The sequence below is a fragment of the Giraffa tippelskirchi genome, chromosome 2 (assembly GCF_054371585.1).
Source record: "Giraffa tippelskirchi isolate mGirTip1 chromosome 2, T2T-mGirTip1v1.2.pri, whole genome shotgun sequence".
Classification (NCBI taxonomy): domain Eukaryota; kingdom Metazoa; phylum Chordata; class Mammalia; order Artiodactyla; family Giraffidae; genus Giraffa; species Giraffa tippelskirchi.
This window is the reverse complement of record NC_137276.1, coordinates 38,683,528-38,697,614: the sequence shown is the minus strand read 5'-3', so window position 1 is coordinate 38,697,614 and position 14,087 is coordinate 38,683,528. Positions and strand designations below refer to the sequence as shown.

Below are 14,087 nucleotides of genomic sequence, written 5' to 3'. Positions count from 1 at the left end.
GCTCAGCTTTCTTTATAGTCCAACTCTCACATCCATACATGACTACTGGAAAAAACATAGCTTTGACTAGATGGACCTTTGTTAGTAATGTCTCTGCTTTTTAATATGCTTTCTAGGTTGGTCATAGCTTTTCTTCCAAGGAGCAGGCATCTTTTAATTTCATGGCTGCAGTCACCATCTGCACTGATTTTGGAGACCAAAAAAATAGTCTCTCACTGTTTCCATTGTTTCCCCATCTATTTGCCACAAAGTGATGGGACCAGATGCTATTGTCTTAGTTTTCTGAATGTTGAGCTTTAAGCCAACTTTTTCACTTTCCGCTTTCACTTTCATCAAGAGGCTCTTTAGTTCTTCTTCGCTTTCTTCCATAAGGGTGGTGTCATCTGCATATCTGAGGTTACTGATATTTCTCCCAGCAATCTTGATTCCAGCTTGTGCTTCATCCAGCCCAGCATTTCACATGATGTACTCTGAATGTAAGTTAAATAAGCAGGGTGACAATATACAGTCTTGATGTACTCCTTTCCCAATTTGGAAATTGTGTCCAACTGTTTGTGACCCCATGGACTGTAGCCCGCCAGGCTCCTCTGTCTATGGAAACCTCCAGGTAAGAATACTGGAGTGGGTAGCCATGCCCTTCTCAAGGGAATCTTCCCCACCCAGGGATTGAACCCAGGTCTCCTGCATTGCAGGTGGATTCTTTACCATGAGCCATCTGGGAAGCCCCGGGCTGGGGACAGAGTCATAGCCAAAACACTGGGCTAAGCGAAAACAGCATGGAGGTAGCTTTTCAGACCATTTCAATAGGCCATGCTGCTATGATGTATCATTATAGACAGCATCTCATTTAACTTTTACAATAACCACAGGTGTATGTTTTAGTCGCTTAGTCATGTCCCACTCTTTGCAATCCCATGGACTATAGCCCACGGGGCTCCTCTGTTGATGGAATTCTCCAGGCAAGAATACTGGAGTGGGTACCCATGCCCTTCTGCATGGGATCTTCCCCACCCAGGTCTCCTGCATTGCAGGCAGATTCCTTACCATCTGAGCCACCAGGGAAGCCCACAATAACCATAGATCATAGGTATTATTATCCCTATTTTATATATACAGCAGCTCAGACTAGAGAGAGTCAGTAATTTTCCTAACTATTATTAACACTATCAAGCAACAAAAACGGGGTATGAATCAGTCTTTTCCTAACAATGCCCGACACTATTTCCACCACCTTTCATCACTCCTTGATGTAAATTCATATACACTTTTATTTAATCAAATGCATGTAATTCTTGCTGAAGGCACACCAGTAGGATTACATTAATTACAGCCTGATGCAGCTAGAAATACAGTTCTTTAACTGTATTTAACTGGGAGAATAGCATTGAAACATGTATATTATCGTATGTGAAACAGAACACCATTCCATGTTCGATGCATGAGACAAGGGCTCAGGGCCGGGGCAATGGGATGACCCAGAGGGATGGGATGGGGAGGGAGGTGGGTGGGGGGTCCAGGAAGGGGAACACATGTAAACCCATGGCTGATTCATGTCAATGTATGGCAAAAACTATTACAATATTGTAAAGTAATTAGCCCCCAACTAAAATAAATAAATTTATTAAAAAAAAAAAAAAAAAACTGGTACCATTGGCATTCCCCTGACATGTCTAAGGTCACTGACTTAATCAGCCAGGGAACTCTCCAATGTGATGATATTTGGAGATGGGGGCCTTTGGGAAATGATTAGGTCATGAGGACCCTGCTCTTACAGAATGGGATTAGTGCCCTTTTAAAAGAGACCCCAAAGAGCACTTTTGTCCCTTCTGCCATATGATGTCACAGTAAAAACAGGACCCAGGAAGAGGGTTCTCACCAGACTCTGAATATGCCAGCTCCTTGATCTTGGAATTTCCGGCCTGCAGAACTATGACAACTAACGATTTGTTGTTTAGGCAACCCAGTCTGTGATATTTTTGTTATAGCAGCTGTATCAATTAAGAAACCTAAAAATCCAGATTTCCAAACTGTCCTGAAAAACTTAGAGCACTGAAGATATTGGTCTGGCATTCATCCGTGGCTGCCATCAGCTGGAGTCAAGAATGGCACCCCTCCTTTGGATAAGGTCTGTACATCCCCCTCCACCCTCCCCTGACCTCCTGTACTGCCCAATCTCTGCGCTGTTTCACTCACGTACAATACCTGCCAGGTCCCTAGAGGCAATAAGATCTTCCATTTCTGCCGGTTCTGTGTTGCTATAATCAAAGTTTCTTGAACAGCCACATCTGAGTCGTGTTTGTGGCATGCTTTATGTCTAGCCCTCTGGCACTTTCAACAGGACTAGCATTCGAGATTCTACCAACACTTGCCTACAAATGCACACAAGTAATAACTCACAAACTGGACACAATTAAGTGTCATGAAATGACAGAATCAGTATCAGTTGTACAAGTGAAAAAGCCAGAGCTTAGAAACGTCTGCCTTGGTATAATCCTAGCCTCTTCCTAGGGTTTTTCATTAAAATAGTCCCCAAGGTTAAATTGTCTTCCAATTTAAGATTATGGACCCATCTACCCATAAATGGCCCATGTGAGACGTCTGTGCTGCCCGGCACTGTTGAAAATTTTTGAGACAGGCAGTGGGATGCAATAGCCCTTTGGAAAGCAACATAGTGAAACAGATCAAGAATTAGAAAGTTATTCATATTCTTTGAAGAGTAATCTCAGTTCTGGGAAGTTAGCCTAAGAAAACAACTCAAGAGAAGCTAAACACTATGAGAAAAAAATAATAGCTGTGCTATGAATAACATATAAAATCAAAACAACGTAAATGCTTGACAACTGGGAAGTGTCTGGAGAATCATGACACATGAAACAAATGGGACAGTAGACAATGCTTTATAATTATCAACAAAAAGATAATACTGTAATATGGGAAAACATTTATGATACAATGTTAAAACAAAAAGAGGACTTTGTGTGTACAGTGTGAAGGAAGCCATGCAAAATTTCTGTAAGAGTTGTATACTTGTAAGTGTCATATGGAGTGGGAAGACTATACAGAAAGAAATATAGTAGGATGGTATAATTAAGTTGGGCTTCCCTGGTGGCTCAGCTGGTAAAGAATCCACCTGCAATGCAGGAGACCTGGGTTCAATCCCTGGGTTGGGAAGATCCCCTGGAGAAGAGAAAAGCTACCCACTCCAGTATTCTGGCCTGGAGAATTCCATGGACTGCACAGTCCATGTGGTAATGATTAATTTTTAAAACATATGCATTCAATACCATAATATATATAATTTTCTGAAATATTTCAGGTTACTCCTGCAGTATAAATATGAACACAAAAACCTCTTTTGTATAGTTTCTCTAGGACTAAAAATAACCATATCATTTATTGATGCTGTACATTAAAAATTAGGTGATTATCCCATAAAAGACACAGGGAAGGTAACAGCCCCTGGCAAAATAAAATGTCCTGTTTCCTTACAAAGATATTAAACATCATTAATTTTTACTATGCCTCTGCTATCCCCAGATGATTCCATTTTCAGCTGTTTCAGTTAGACACCCTCTCTTTGGCGTTCCCACATAAGTTAAGAACTAACTGGTGAGTGTCTGTCTAAAAATATAATGGCATAAATCCAAATTATAAAGGTAAATAACAGTATAGTAAGCAAAGGTCTGTTGGTTAGAGTCAAGCTGGGCAAAACCACAGACCACGGAACCTCCTCACAGGGTTCCAGGGTGGGAAGAAAGGACCTCTCTGAAAGAATCAGTATGTGAGACTATTACTAGTTCCTCATGAATAGTCACTCTGGAGCCTCACAAGTCTCAGAGATGGGCACAATTTTCCCTCTTCCACGATGATGAAATCGAAGCTCACGGAAGCGAAGGCACTCACCTGACAACACCGTATCTGAATTGAAATGGAGATAAGGCACTCTGGTAGAGTTTAGACAGTGCACTCGCCCAACTGCCCTCCAGACTTCAAAACTGTTATTGGGCATTTGTGTCAACAAGCCACGGTAAAGCTTAAACACTAGTTCATGTGAGTGAGTGACTAAGACCAAAGGAAGTAGGGGGGTGGGGGTGGATTGAGGAGAGAGGTTAACCACAGGGTTAACTCAGGAGTATGTGGCTGCTCACAAAACAACACGTGAGTCTCTTTCAAAACAAGTCATGTAATAGATTTATATGTATTCAGAAGAGATGCACAGGTTAAACAAAGCTAATCTAGTTTCCTAGAAACTTTGGAGCAGTCTGTGGTTCCCCTGGAATATTAGCCTGAGCTTCTTGTAAATAACCCACCTGATATGACACAAATATAATGGAAACATCTTTATTGAGTTAAGAACATACCTAAAACTATAAGCAAAGAAAGTACATTTCCATCAGGCAATTCTTCATTTTTACAAGCAGCTTTCCATTTATTTCATTTTGACATCCAACCACTAAAATATAATTGCATTCTGCATTTCATTCTGGCTTCAGAAAAAAAAAATTGAAACAAAAGAGGCTCTATATCTTGATGTTCCTCTAAGATCACTCCTTAAACAGTGCAGGTTGGGATATATTTTCCATTTCAGTTTGTCCCCTTTACTTTCAAAAATCTAATCATTTGCAAAGAATTCTTGCTAACAGTCTTGCTAACCTTCAAACAAAGCACTCCATTTGTAGGGCAAATCTGTCACGTTGCCCTCAGTAAAGTTTTCTGAAGTGATCCCTTCTATCATTAGAAAAACTGCACATTTCTTATAGTTAGAGAGAAAAGGCACTTATTTGGGTAGGCTTCCAACACTGTCTTTCCATTATTCTTCTTTCCTCAATCCCTTCTTATTTCCAATGTCTTAACTTTCAGTAGTATCCGTACTTTTTAAATTGGTTTGCTGCCTTAAGAGAGGTAAAGGTGTGTGGCAGAAAGATACCAAGAGTGGGATTTGAGACCACTGGGTCTGAGTGACATTACTTAGTTGCACGACACTGGGTGAATCACTTCCCGTCACTGGTCCCTAAACTATAAAAACAAGCCATCAAATTACTGATGTCTAGACTTTAAACCAGTTGGCTGATTGTTAAGTGTCTCTCCCCTAATATCTAAGATACCTGGTAGACGATGCTTATTGTTTTTTTTACTGTTGGGAAACAAGGAAATGGATTCCATCCAGATTAAATCCATCTGTACACAAGAAGTCACAGGAGTGCGTTGCAGGGGAAGTTCCCACCACACAGAAAGGGAAAGTAGAAGCCTATGCCAAGAAGGGAAGGGAACATTTTTTTTTTGCCACTATGAGTGGCATGTGGAACTTCCCGGTGTGTGTGTGTGTGTGTGTGTGTGTGTGTGTGTGTGTGTGTGCACGCTCACTTGTGTCCAACCCTTTGTGACCCTGTGGATTGGGCCCACCGGGCTCCTCTGTCCATGGAATTTTCCAGAAAAAAATACTGGAGTGGGCTGCCATTTTCTACTTCAGGGGATCAATCCTCAACCCAGGGATTGAACCTGTGTCTTTTGCGTGCTCTATGTTGGCAGGCACATTCTTCTCCACTGCACCACCTGGGAAGACTATGGAACTTCTGGACCAGGGATCAAATCTGCCACCCGCAATAATGGAAATGCCGAGTCTTAACCGCTGGGCCAACAGGGAAGTCCTGAAAGAGGTTACTCTAAACATGGAAACCTGTTAGAAACTTTTTTAGATTGAGGTATAATTTACATACAGTAAAACCAACCATTTTATGTCTACATTTTGATGACATTTGACAAATGTACACACTCATGTAACCACAACCACCATAATCAAGATATAGAACGCTTTCATCACCCCAAACATTTTCTCATGCTCCTTTGCAGTCAGTCTCCACCAACCTCAGCATTGCGTTACCACAGGTATGCTCTCTGTTGATAAAGATGAGTTTTGCCAGTCAATATTTTTATAAATATGGAATCACACAATATGGACTATTTTGCTTCTAGGTTCTTTCACTTATGATAATATTTTGAGATTCATTCATGTTGCTGTGCATATCTGCACCTGATTCATTTTTTATTGCTGAATAGTAATCTGTTTTATGAATATATTACAGTTTATTTATCTGTTGATGGACATTAGGGTTGTTTTCAATTTTAGACCATCATGAATAAAGTGTCTGTGAACCTCTGTATACAAGTACTTTGTGGACATATGTTTTAATTTTCTTGAGTAAATACCTAGGAATGAAATGCTGAGTCATATTGTAAGTGTATATTTAAACTTAGAAGAAACTGCCAAACTGTTTTTTGACATAGCTATGTGATATTACCAGTAATATATTAGAGCTCTGAGGAGGGCATGACAATTCACTCCAGTATTCCTGTCTGGAAAATCCCATGCTCCCAGAGGAGCCTTGGGGTCACAAAGAGTCAGACATGACTGAAGTGACTTAGCACAGCACACATATTGAACTCCAGTGTCTAATGCAGTCTCATTGTAGCTTTAATTTGTACTTTCCTGACTACTGACTACTTAACATTTTTTCATGTTTTATTAACTATTTATATATCTTCTTTTGTGATGTTTCTGTTCAAACAGTATGCTCATTTTTAACTGGGTTTTTATCTTCTTATTGAGATACAAGAATTATTTGTATAGTCTAGATATAAGTCTTTTGTAGATATTTGTATTGCAAATACTTTTTGTTACCCTGTGGCTTTCCCATTAATTTCTCAATGGTTCAGTTTTGAAGAGCAGAAACTATTACTTTTGGTGAACTGAAATTTATAATTTTTTCTTTTTGGTCACATGCATTTCTATATATTAGTAGTTGTTGTTGAAACTCAGCCTCCATTCACTCGTGCCAGATAGAAACACGGGAGTGGGGTTTTAGGTTAAATAGAAAAGAATAGCTCTTATTGTTTTGCCACGCAAAGGGCAGCACAGTAGGCTAATGCCCTCAAGACTGTGTGACCCACCCTGGAGCGGGTAGTGAGGAGTCTTACAGTATTCAAGGAGCAGAGTACGATCAACTTGTGGACAATTCTCGGATTGGTTGGCATCATGGTGAAGTTTCAAACATCATCAACCTTCTAGTTTCAACCAATCTAGGTCAGTCTGGTCTGGTGGCCAGCAATTTTCATCTGGTGGGGGTCTGCTTCCTGTAAAACAACTTAGGAATGCGTGCCAGCCCTTTATCTACATAATTTGATGATTCTGTTATGTGGTGGATTTATAATCTAAATTGTTACCAGTTTCCCAGCCCAACAGCTATTCTTTGTTTCTGCATCTTTACATGTACCAGTCATTAAATCTTGAGTCAGTATTTTACTTCAAGAGACAAGGACATGGGGGCTTGTACACAATTTTATAGTGAACAATTAGAAATTGGAATTTTAAAGTATTACCTTAGATTATATTTCATCAAAAGCCATGAGATGCCTAGGAATAATTTTAACAAATGTATGCATTATTTGCTCATTGCCATTGTTACTGTACAGTCGCTAAGTCATGTCTGACTCTTTGCAACACCATGAACTGCAGCACGCCAGGCTTCTCTGTCCATCACTATCTCCCAGAGTTCGTTCAAACTCATGTCCATTGAGTCAATGATGCCATCTAACCATCTCATCCTCCGTCCCCTCCCTTCTCCTCTTGCCCTCAATCTTTCCCAGCATCAGGGTCTTTTCCAATGAGTCAGCTCTTTATAACAGGTGGTCAAAGTACTGGAGCTTCAGTTTCAGCATCAGTCCTTCCAATGAATATTCAGGACTGATTTCCTTTAGAATGGACTGGTTGGATCTCCATGCAGTCCAAGCGACTCTCAAAAGTCTTCTCCAATACCACAGTTCAAAAACATCAATTCTTCGGTGCTCAGCCTTCTTTATGGTCCAACTCTCACATCTGTACATGACTACTGGAAAAACTATAGCTTTGACTATACGGACCTTTGTTGGCAAAGTGATGTCTCTGTTTTTTAATATACTGTTTAGGTTTGTCATAGCTTTACTTCCAAGGAGCAAACATCTTTTAATTTCATGGCTGCAGTCATGGTCCACAGTGATTTTGGAGCCCAAGAAAAGAAAATCTGTCACTGTTTCCACTTTTTCCCTATTTGCCATGAAGTGATGAGACAGGATGCTATGATCTTAGTTTTCTGAATGTTGCGTTTTAAGCCAGTGTTTTCACTCTCTTTTACCCTCATCAAGGGGCTCTTCAGTTCCTCTTTACTTTTTGCCTTTAGAATGGTATCATCTGCATATCTGAGGTTGTTGATATTTCTCCCTGCAATCTTGATTCCAGCTTTTAAGTCATCCAGTCTAGTATTTCACATGATGTACTCTGCACATAAGTTAAATAAACAGGCTGACAATATAGTCTTGATGTACTCCTTTCCCAATTTGGAACCAGTCTGTTGTTTCATGTCTGGTTCTTAACTGTTGCTTCTTGACTTGCATACAGGTTTCTCAGGAGACAGGTAAGGTGGTCTGGTATTCCCATTTTCCATAGTTTGTTGTGATCCACACAGTAAAAGGCTTTAGTGTAGTCAATGAAGCAGAAGTACATTTTTTTTTTAAATTCCTTTGCTTTTTCTATGACCAAACTGATGATGGCAATTTAATCTCTGGTTCCTCTGCCTTTTCTAAATCGAGCTTGTACATCTGGCATTTCTCCAGTCACATACTGTTGAAGCCTGGCTTGGAGAACTTTGAGCATTACTTTGCTAGCGTGTGAGATAAGCGCAATTGTGCAGTAGTTTGAACATTCTTTGGCATTGCCCTTCTTTGGGATTGGAATGAAAACTGACCTTTTCCAGTCCTGTGGCCACTGCTGAGTTTTCCAAATTTGCTGGCATATGGAGTGCAGCACTTTACCAGCACCATCTTTTAGGATTTGAAATAGCTCAGCTGGAATTCCATCACCTCCTTTAGCTTTGTTTGTAGTAACGCTTCCTAAGGCTCTAGGTGAGTGACTACACCATTGTGGTTATCTAGGACATTAAGACCTTTTTTATACAGTTCTTCTGTGTATTCTTGCCACATCTTCCTAATCTCTTCTGCTTCTGTTAGGTCCTTGCTGTTTCTGTCCTTTATTGTGCTCATCTTTGCATGAAATGTTCCCTTGGTATCTCCAATTTTCTTAAAGAGATTTCTAGTCTTTCCCATTTTATTGTTTTCCTCTATTTCTTTGCATTGTTCACTTAGGAAGGCTTTTTTTTATCTCTCCTTGATATTCTCTGGAACTCTGCATTCAATTGGGTATCTTTCCCTTTCTCCTTTGCCTTTCGCTTCTCTTCTCAGCTATTTGTAAGGCCTCCTCAGACAACTAGTTCCCTGACCAGGAATTAAACCCAGGTCCCCCGCATTGGGAATGCAGAGTCTTAACCACTGAACTACCAGAAAAGTCCCTCATTTGCTCATTAAAAACTACAAAACAAAGCTAAGAGAAACTTGCAAAGGCCCGAGAGAGAGAGCGTGAGTGAGCAAATTCATTCCATGGAAGACGGAGAAGATGTCATATCTACACAAGTTGGTTGTTTCAGTGAAATCCCAATCAGCAGCCTTATTTCCAGCTGACAAGCTGATTCTAAAACTCATACAGAAATGCAAAGAACCTAAAAAATATAAAAAAATTTTCAAAAAATAGAACAAAATTTGAAGAATTACACTACCTGATTTCAAAGACTTTCTCTAAAACCAAAGTAACCAAGAGTGATATTGGCATATTATATTAGTGGAACAGAATTGAGAGTCTAGAAATAAACCCACATGTTAATTCATATGGGAAGAAAATGACTCTCTAGTCTTACCTCACACTATATATAAAACCTAATTCAAAATAATATATCTAAACATGAATGCAAAAAAAAAAAAAACTAGAAGAAAACATAAGAGAAAAACCTTTGTAATTGGGGGAGAGGCACTGGATTTTTACACAGGAAATAAAAAGCAAAATGACCTCATCACTCTTACCTTCATAGAAGCTTGTGATGAAATTTGATTTTTTATAGCAACAAAAGTGAAAGTGAGTGAAAGTTGCTCAGTCGTTGTCTGACTCTTTGCAACCCTATACAGTCCCTGGAATTCTCCAGGCCATAATACTGGAGTGGATAGCCTTTCCCTTCTCCAGGGGATCTTCCCAACCCAGGGATCGAGACCAGGCCTCCAGCATTGCAGGCGGATTCTTTACCAGCTGAGCCACAAAGAAGTTGTTATTTCTTTCACATCTGTGTCATTATAGAAGCAAATCTCAACCCCACCACAGCTCACTAGAGAAGATTTCCAAATGAACTCTATTATTGCTTCTACAGTGGGAAAGTATTGTTTAATAGTAGACTGTAGCCCTTAGGGGGTCCCATTTGAAGTTCCTTACCTAGATACTCACTCCAGTCTCTGTAGAAACAAGAGGAAAACTGAGAGATACTATTTCTGATCATGGAAACTCAATGTCCTCAACGACAGCATGTTGGCTGAGCACTGTCTGGTCCCATTTTCAGCCCATCTATATGACCATGAACTTAGTCAAATATCAGCCTCACTCCCAGTCCTGCATCCCACTCCCACCTCTCTTATGATACTGTAAGTTCCTTGCAACCCACTGAAATACTCAAGCTTTAGTATTTTCTTGCATGCTCTCTTCCTTACCTTCAAATTTCTTCCTTCTCCACTTTCTCACCAGACTTATCTATCAACTGCTGCCACCCCACCCCACTCTTCAAAGTAGTTATCTCCCTTCCCCAGACTCTTGGAGCTCTCTGCACATACCCTTCCTGGCCCTTATCAAATGCAGTGTTGTTATCTATTTAATGTCTCTCTCTACCACTGGACTGTATTAACTCCACAAAACAGAAGTTACCTTAAGTCGTCCTCGCTTTTTTTCCCCAAATTTTCTCCACCACCTTCTAACTCCAACACACACACACACACACACACACACACACACACACACACACACAGTCTGATGCACAGTAAGAGCTCATCAGTGTCTAATAAATCAATAAGTTTTTCCTTCACCAGAGAGAACCCTAGCAAGTCATAAGAAATAAATTAAAAGCATAAATAACAGTCACTAGTTTTAAAATGGTAATTCAATTGAAAGAAACAGGAAAAGCAGTTCATCTTCATCAGAAAGGTCTAATCTTCAGACATGAAGCAAGATTATCAAACATTGCCACTAGAAAATGAAGAATATTCATCACAACCAGCTTCTCTCTAAAGGACACACATCCAGGGCAAAACAGTCTTGTCACAGAGGAACCAGCCAGTACTTAGAGTTCAAGTCTCTGACGCCAGTGCCAGAGAGTAAGTCACACAGTATAAGAGTAACAAGTTACCATTTGGGGCACTTAATTCACCAAGCTCTGAATTCACTATTATATGTATGTTATTTCATTTTAGCTTTATCCCAGCCCTGTGAAGGAGGTATTATAATTTCTATTTTACAGATAAAAAATGCCCTAACTATCCAAGATTCAGCCTTGGCCTGAGTCCAGAGCTTGTGGTCTTAATCTCTGCATCTTGCTGCTCTCCACTTGGCCTCCAAGATACCTGCTGGTGGAAGCAAGCACGGTTATGTTCAATCTTGTGCCTCCAGCACCTAGAACCGTGCCTGGTATATATTTGCTAAATGCTACAGTGAAATATGTATGAAATATGTATGGAAGAAAGCAAAGAAGAACTAAAGAGCCTCTTAGTGAAAGTGAAAGAGAGTGAAAAAGCTGGCTTAAAACTCAAAAACACTCAAAAAACTACAATCATGGCATCTGGTCCCATCATTTCATGGCAAACAGATGGGGAAACAATGGAAACAGTGACAGACTTTATTTTCTTGGGCTCCAAAATCATTGCAGACGATGAGTGAAGCTATGAAATTAAAAGATGCTTGCTCCTTCGAAGAAAAGTTATGACCAACTTAGACAGCATATTAAAAAGCAGAGACATTACTTTGCCAATAAAGGTGCATCTAGTCAAAGCCATAGTTTTTTCAGTAGTAACATATGGATGTGAGAGTTGGACTATAAGGAAAGCTGAACGCCAAAGAAATGATGCTTTTGAAATGTGGTATTGGAGAAGACTCTTGAGAGTCCCTTGGACTGCAAGATCAAACCACTCCAACCTAAAGGAAATCAGTCCTGAATATTCATTGGAAGGAGTGATGCTGAAGCTGAAACTCCAATACTTTGGCCACCTAATGCAAAGAACTGACTCATTGGAAAAGACCCTGATGCTGGGAAAGACTGAAGGCAGGAGGAGAAGGGGACGACAGAGGATGAGATGGTTGGATAGCATCACCAACTCGATGGACAGGAGTTGAGCAAGCTCTGGGAGTTGGTGATGGACAGGGAGGCCTGGTGTGCTGTAGTCCATGCGGTCACAAAGAGTCAGACACAACTGAGCAACTGAACTGAACTGAACAGCGAAATATGGGTTTCCCAGGTGGCACAAGTGGTAAAGAACCTGCCTGACAATGCAGGAGACATAAGAGATGCAGGTTTGATCCCAGGGCTGGGAAGATCCCTGAAGGAGGGCACGGCAACCCACTCCAGTATTCTTTTCTGGAGAATCCCATGGACAGAGGAGCCTGGTGGGCTACAGTCCATAGGGTCACTTAGAGTCAGATATGACTGAAGAGACTTAGCACACATGCACAGTGAAATATAATCTTCTTGGTAAAAAAGAGACCTCTCTCCTAGCCCCTGGACATTTTTATTACACCCTCTAACCAAGGACTGAATGTCTAGTTCCATCCCACTCCAAGACTCAAGGCCCCATTGAACACCCAGGCCTAGGGTATGTGCATTAAATGGCCATCTTCCAGGTCTGATGTGAGGGAATTCCAGCACTTTTCTGCACAGTCTTTATTGCAATGGAGCAAAGCATTCCAGCTAATCCTTGCAGACTTTTATCCAGGGGAAACTCAAGCCCCAAAAAGGACTGAAAGTGGGAGGGGAATTAATGAAACCCCTTCTCTACTCTGCTCAGGTTTGTGTAGTCACCGCCTCAAGGACTCACCTTGTTTTTTTTCCACATGGACTTTCTGGGTCTTAGGGATATCTCCTAATGCATATGGATTTATTTTTTTTTTTTGCCCAATGAAGTACACATACGCTGTGAAAAAAATATATTATTCTTAAGTGCAGAAAGACTAAAGTGCTTTATATATATATATATATATTTTTTTTTTTTTTTTCTTTTCCTTTCTGCTTCTAATTAGTCCTCACACAGATCCTGGTTAACAGGGGAGTAAATAATTACTGACTTCAACCAGAAATTTTTGAATGTCTGTCAGGACCTTTGGGCACTAAACTGAAACACTGACCTTAGATAATAAAGCTGCCAATGTTTCCACATTGTCTATGAGACTTTGAGGATAGGAATACCTTACATAAGATGTAGAATAAACAGCAGAGTGATTTATATGGTATTTGGACTACAGGAAAAGAGAAAAAGGCACAGTTTGTGATTCATAAGAGACAGAAAGTAGAAAGCAAGCTTCTTTCTCACCCTGTCAGTCCCTAACCCAGAGTCGCTGATTCTAGGCAACATCAGAAAAATGCTTACTCTGGAGTCCAACAGTTTGTTGACAGTGCAATTCATAACCAGGAGCTTGCCCCCAGTAACCATTTTCTGCAAAAACACAGTTCTTTTCTCTCCTATTTGGAAATACAAGTAAAAGCAGTGATAGGCCTGAGCTGTAGCTAGCCCTGTTTGATAAAAAATATAACACGTTGTTAATATTCCAGCACTTGGCACAATGTCTGGCAGAAAACTGGTGCTCAATATCTGTGCGGTTCAAGGAAGAAATTTTTGTGTCTAACTCAGTGACCCTGCAGAACTATTTAATTCGAATTTTATACTCTTAACAGCATACAGAATTATTCAATCAGATTATGTTCTATCAGAGGCTTCTTGCTACGGAGAAAAAACGTGGAGCTTGAGATGCATTTCACAGAGTCGTTTTGCTGGTTGACAGAGAAGCTTTTATTGCAGAACAGTGCTGCCTGCTTCTACCACAACATTTTCCTCACTCTGTAATCATTGCTCCCGCCATGTTGTTGACGTGGGAGGGGAGCCGAGTCAAATATTTCAGTTGTCTGGAAGTTAACCCCTCAAGTCAC

General features: G+C 40.4%; 1 protein-coding gene across 8 annotated transcripts in view; it reads right to left on the bottom strand.

Annotated features, from left to right (window-relative positions):
- SLC16A12 (solute carrier family 16 member 12) overlaps positions 1-14,087 on the bottom strand; it is a 95,374-nt gene that overhangs the window by 25,754 nt on the left and 55,533 nt on the right. Inside the window, exon 1 of one of the 8 annotated variants that reach the window (XM_081555794.1) lies at positions 10,615-10,660. The exons of the other annotated variants lie outside the window; for them this stretch is intronic. The gene's annotated coding sequence lies outside the window, so the exon portion shown is untranslated. Of the gene's footprint in view, positions 1-10,614; positions 10,661-14,087 lie in introns of those variants that run through there. 8 annotated transcript variants of the gene reach the window in all.